The 4,969-nt window shown below is 47.3% G+C and overlaps 1 pseudogene; it reads left to right on the plus strand.

Moving 5' to 3' along the window:
* Positions 1–1,352: 1,352 nt before the first annotated feature.
* Positions 1,353–4,105, plus strand: LOC140420092 (josephin-2 pseudogene; annotated as a pseudogene).
* The last annotated feature ends 864 nt before the right edge of the window (positions 4,106–4,969 follow it).

A 4,969-nucleotide genomic window follows, 5' to 3' on the forward strand; every position in this document is an offset into this window, starting at 1 on the left:
TTTATTTCTTGGGGGTCGTTTTGCAGGATTGAAGGAGCTGGGAGCGAAGTATGGGCTGGAGCAAGGGGAAATATTTAGATATATGCAGGTTCGAGACTTTGCCAGAAAGGAGATACAGAGCTTCCCAGTAGAGCCAGCTTCCACATTGCTGGAGGAGGTGCTGACGACAGGTGGACTGGGGAAGGGATAGTATTGGTGGTTTACGGGGCTATTTTGGAGGAGGAGAAGGCGCCTTGTGTATTTATGTTTGCCCTATGTATTGTTCTCATGTATGGCATGATCTATCTGAACTGTACACAGAACAATACTTTTCACTGGATCTCGATACACGTGACAATTAACAAATCCAATCCTCACCATTGAGGTGATAGTATTTCTAATCAGTAAGGCTACTCCACCCCCTCTGCCGTATTCTCTGTCCCTCCTGTAAACTTTATAACCGGTGTATTTGTCCAGTCCAGACCATCCTACTACTTGTTTTTGGACTGTGTTGAGTTCCCCTGAGACCTCCCCCTCCACTTATTAGTTTAAAGTCCTTCTGACCTCTCTATTTATCCTTTCCACGAGGACACTGGTCCCAGATCGGCTCAGGTGGAGACCGTCCCAATGGTACAGATTCCTCCTATCCCAATACTGATGCCAGTGCCCCGTGAAATGGAACCCCTCTTTCCCGCACCACTCCTTTAGCCTCGTGTTTACTTCCCTAATTTTCTCATCCCTGTGCCAAATTTGCATGTGGCTCGTGTAATAATCCAGAGATTATATCCTTTGAGTATCTGTACTTTAATTTTGTTCCTAGTTCCTGATTTTCCCCAAACAGGTCCTCTTTCCTACTCTTGCTGATGTTGTTTGTCCCAACGTGGACCCCAACAACTGGATCCTCCCCCTCCCTCTCCAATATCCTTTCAAGCCGGTTAGAAATGCCGTTCACACTGGCACCGGGCAGGCAACATACCATGTGGTCCTGCCTACAAAGGATGTTATCAGTTCCCCTAATTATAGAATTCCTGACAACTACCACTTTGTCTCCCCGCTTGGATGGCCTCCTGTACCAGGGTGCAATGGTCAGCTAGCTCATCCTTCCTACAGTCACAGCTCCGATACCCTGTCCCTCGGGGCCCGCTCCCTGGAGACTCGGCTGCAAATCCTCGAGATAAGGTTTCTGTACTCACAGCTCCGAAACTCCATATCTCTGAGTCCGCTCCCTGGAGACTAGGTCTGGGGAATAGATATTGGAGTTGAGGTACTGGGGAATGAGAGGAACGAATGTTCCATAGAAACTAGAATTCTCTGTTCTGAATTTCTATCTTGTACTGAGTATTGACTTTTGTAAACTCCTTTTACAGATATTACAAGAGGAGGAATTACAGACAGAAATCTCAATTATCACGTCTCGGTCTTACAGAGTCACTCCTTGGGATCTGAGTATCATCGGACTTTGAACCTCGAAGGAGAAACGTTTGCCCGATCTGTCGGCATCAAAAGATTTTAAACATCAGTGTGACTGGAAAAGCACCGAGACACACACACCCGAGTGAGAGTGTTCCAGGGGACTGACTGTGGAAAGAGTCCAAGTCTTGGTCCTAGAGGAGCTCCCGCCGGTGGCCACTGTCAACGCCGCTTTCGGGGGTTTCGCGTTTTTTTGCTCCCCCCCCCCACGATTTCCGGCAGCCTTTGGGGCTGTCCCGGGCGTCCAGCCGGGCCGGTTTCAGAACCGGCGAGGAACCCCACGCGAGTGTCTGGCGGCCGGAGCTGAGGTGTCGGGCCCGGGACGCACGCATTTGGAGCAACGGGGGCGGAGCCAAACTGAGGATGAGGCGGCAGGCCCGAAGCCAGGGCGCAATGTAGTGGAGATGTTCCACACCGGGTGGCTCCCGCCTAGAGTATGTTTTTTTAAGAAGTCGGAAGTCCGGCCCCAGGGGGCGTTTTGAGGAATATTTTAAAAAACTTTTTTTGGAAGAAATTTTTTGTTTTTAGATTGAAGAAAGAAAAACAATAAGTCGTTAAAAGATGCAAAAAGGGCTCTCTGTCCGGGCCTGGGCGGGAATGGCGCATCCTCGGGGTTGGTGGTGACTCACCCAGCAGCCTGCCCTCTCTCCCCGGGTGTGGGGATGTCAGAGCCCCCCCCCCGGGTGTGGGGATGTCGGAGCCACCCCCCGGGTGTGGGGATGTCGGAGCCCCCCCCTCCGCTGTACCACGAGCGGCAGCACCTGGAGCTCTGCGCCCTCCACGCCCTCAACAACCTCCTGCAGCAGCCGCTCTTCACCCAGCAGCAGCTGGATGGGCTGAGCGGCCGGCTGGCTCCCGACTCTCTGGTGAATCCACATCGCAGTTTGTTAGGAACCGGGAACTATGATGTCAACGTCCTCATGGCCGCCTTGCTAACTCAAGGTCTCGCTGCGATTTGGTGGGATAAACGCAAGTCGCTCAGCAGCTTGGTGCTGAGCCGGGTCCATGGCTTCATCCTCAACATTCCCTCCAACATGACGCTGGGTTTTGTCTCGCTCCCCATCCAACGCAAGCACTGGGTGGCAGTCAGGCAAATTAACGGGGCCTACTACAACCTGGACTCCAAACTATAGGCCCCGGTTCCAATCGGGAATGAGGAGGAACTGAGGAAGTTCCTGCAGGATCAGATCACCCAGGATCCCTGTGAGCTGTTGCTGGTGGTGCCGAGGGAGATGGAGGAGGACGGAAGCTGGCTGCTCGCTCCCTGAACGCGAGACACGGGAGATCGGACAGCGGGAGCGGTGAGGGGGGAAAGTCTCGCCGCCGATGGCGGGCTGACTCAGACCTCCAGCTGAGATGGATTAAGCCAGCGCGCTGGGGAGGTGGAAAAAATAATTGGAAACTCTAAATTTATTTAAAAAAGAACTTGAAATGTTTAAAGAGACAATATCAGCAGGACTGTTATTGAATCATTGCCTCTATCATTTCCTATATTGCTCCTTCGTCATAGTTTAAGTTCATTGATCAGACTGAAACAAACAGGAATGGGATTTTAATACATAATATTATGCAATGTTGCTTGATGGTACAGTTAGAACTCAGCTCAATTCCTCGAGGTCACTCTCTCATTGGGAATATCACATCATTAAATAAAAGAATGACAATGTTAGGGGTGAAAATATTCACACGATGACCTGAGTATAAGTAAAAAAAGCAGTTTATGATGTCAGAATTCTGGGTGGGAAGGTCTCAGACTCCACAGCCTGTGACAGCACCTTCTTTCACTTGAGCTAAAGCTCACATGGGTTAATATACAGATTCAATGGGCGGAATTAGTTGTTTTCTCATTTACATACAATCAATCAACTATATTCAAGTCACACTTTTTACATGCAGTCAATCAATTTTCCTGGCATACCCAATTATCACATATATGGTTAAAGTGGGTGTTGTCTTACCCGCCCCTAACTTCATACAGAAGTCATTCAAAACTAACTAATGTGCCCTGTCTCCAGCCTTAGACCTTGAGCTTATCAAGGATACATTGCAAGTCTTGTTCTGTGAAGCTGTTATCAGCGGCTGTTGGGACACTCTCTATACATACCCACGCTTGGGTCTCATGAGACAGTTTACAGGGGATGTGGCTTGTTCAGCCATTTTATATCACAAAATAGCTAACAGCCATTTTGTGTCTTTTCTGATGTTAACAGCATTGTGTGTACACTATCTATTTCTACAAATTGCCTCTTCTAAACATGCATCTAAGCCAATGAGTACCTTTTGTTTCATCAGAACTATTTAAAAGTAATATGGGAGCACAGATGTAGTTACAGTGCCACCTATAATTTATATCATAGTCCAGTATCACAAAATGCCCTCCAACACTTCCCCCTTTTGGTCATGAAAGATGTTTACAGAACTCCAACCATATTCGGGTGTCCGACCAGCCAATGTTGGAAACGGGTGCGGAGGCAGATGTTGTAGCCCTCGCCTCGTTGATCGCCCGAAGGCAAATCCTGATGGGTTGAAGAGCAGCCTCTCCACCCTGTGCCCTGGCGTGGCGGGGGGACCAGTTGGAATACTTGACTCTTGAGAAGGTTAAGTTTGAACTGAGGGGAAGGATGGAGGGGTTCTACAATTCATGAGCATTATTCATTATGCCCTTTCAAGAACTGGATAACATCGAACATTAGTTGGGGTGGTGGGTGGGAGGGTTGGGGAGGGGGAGGGGGGCTGTGTGTGTTAATGGCGACGATGGGTGATTCCCGATTCCTTTTTGTCATTTGTTTATGTGAACATGCGGGCGAATGTTTGGGGTTTGGTGGGAGGATGGGATCATTGTTATTGATATGGGGATTGACATATTTGTTACTGATTATTGTTGGGTGTAAATCTGGGAGAAAATGTGAGAAAAGAGGAGAATAAAAAAATATCTTTTTTAAAACTCACTCTCAACATTTTTTATCACCCAAATGTACTGGGGAGTTAAAATTGGATTGCTGCCAAACGCGTTTTATCTTTGTTTTGGAACAGACTGACCTAAACATGGGTTACTTACTTTCAAACCTATCTCTTAAATCCAAGTGGTTGGAATTTTATTTAAATCAGAGTTTCACATTAGATGAAGTTTAGTTTCCTATCCAAACTAATTATAAACATTTTTTTAGAACTAAACACAATAAAAAAGCTCTTATTAGCATCTCATTTGGAACAGTAAATTCATTTGTTACATTTTTAACTAAAACTGTTGCTAACTCGCCAGGACAAGGGAGGGGAGAATATATGACTGTAATGTTTAGGGCAGCCTCCCCCTTGGTAATCGCAGGAGGAGCTGTACTTGTCCTTATCTACTTGCTCTGAAAGGCCTTGGTTTAAAGTTTGCAAAAATGCTTTTTCACAGACGGAGTTTTTCTTTGAGACACAAGCCTGTATTTCATTTCCAGCTGTCCAGCTGAATGGTTTCATTTTATCGCTCAGTTTCCTGTGTCTTCAGGCAGGTAAAGTGACACCATTGCTATTT

This window comes from Scyliorhinus torazame, chromosome 5, assembly GCF_047496885.1.
Source record: "Scyliorhinus torazame isolate Kashiwa2021f chromosome 5, sScyTor2.1, whole genome shotgun sequence".
NCBI classification, from domain to species: domain Eukaryota; kingdom Metazoa; phylum Chordata; class Chondrichthyes; order Carcharhiniformes; family Scyliorhinidae; genus Scyliorhinus; species Scyliorhinus torazame.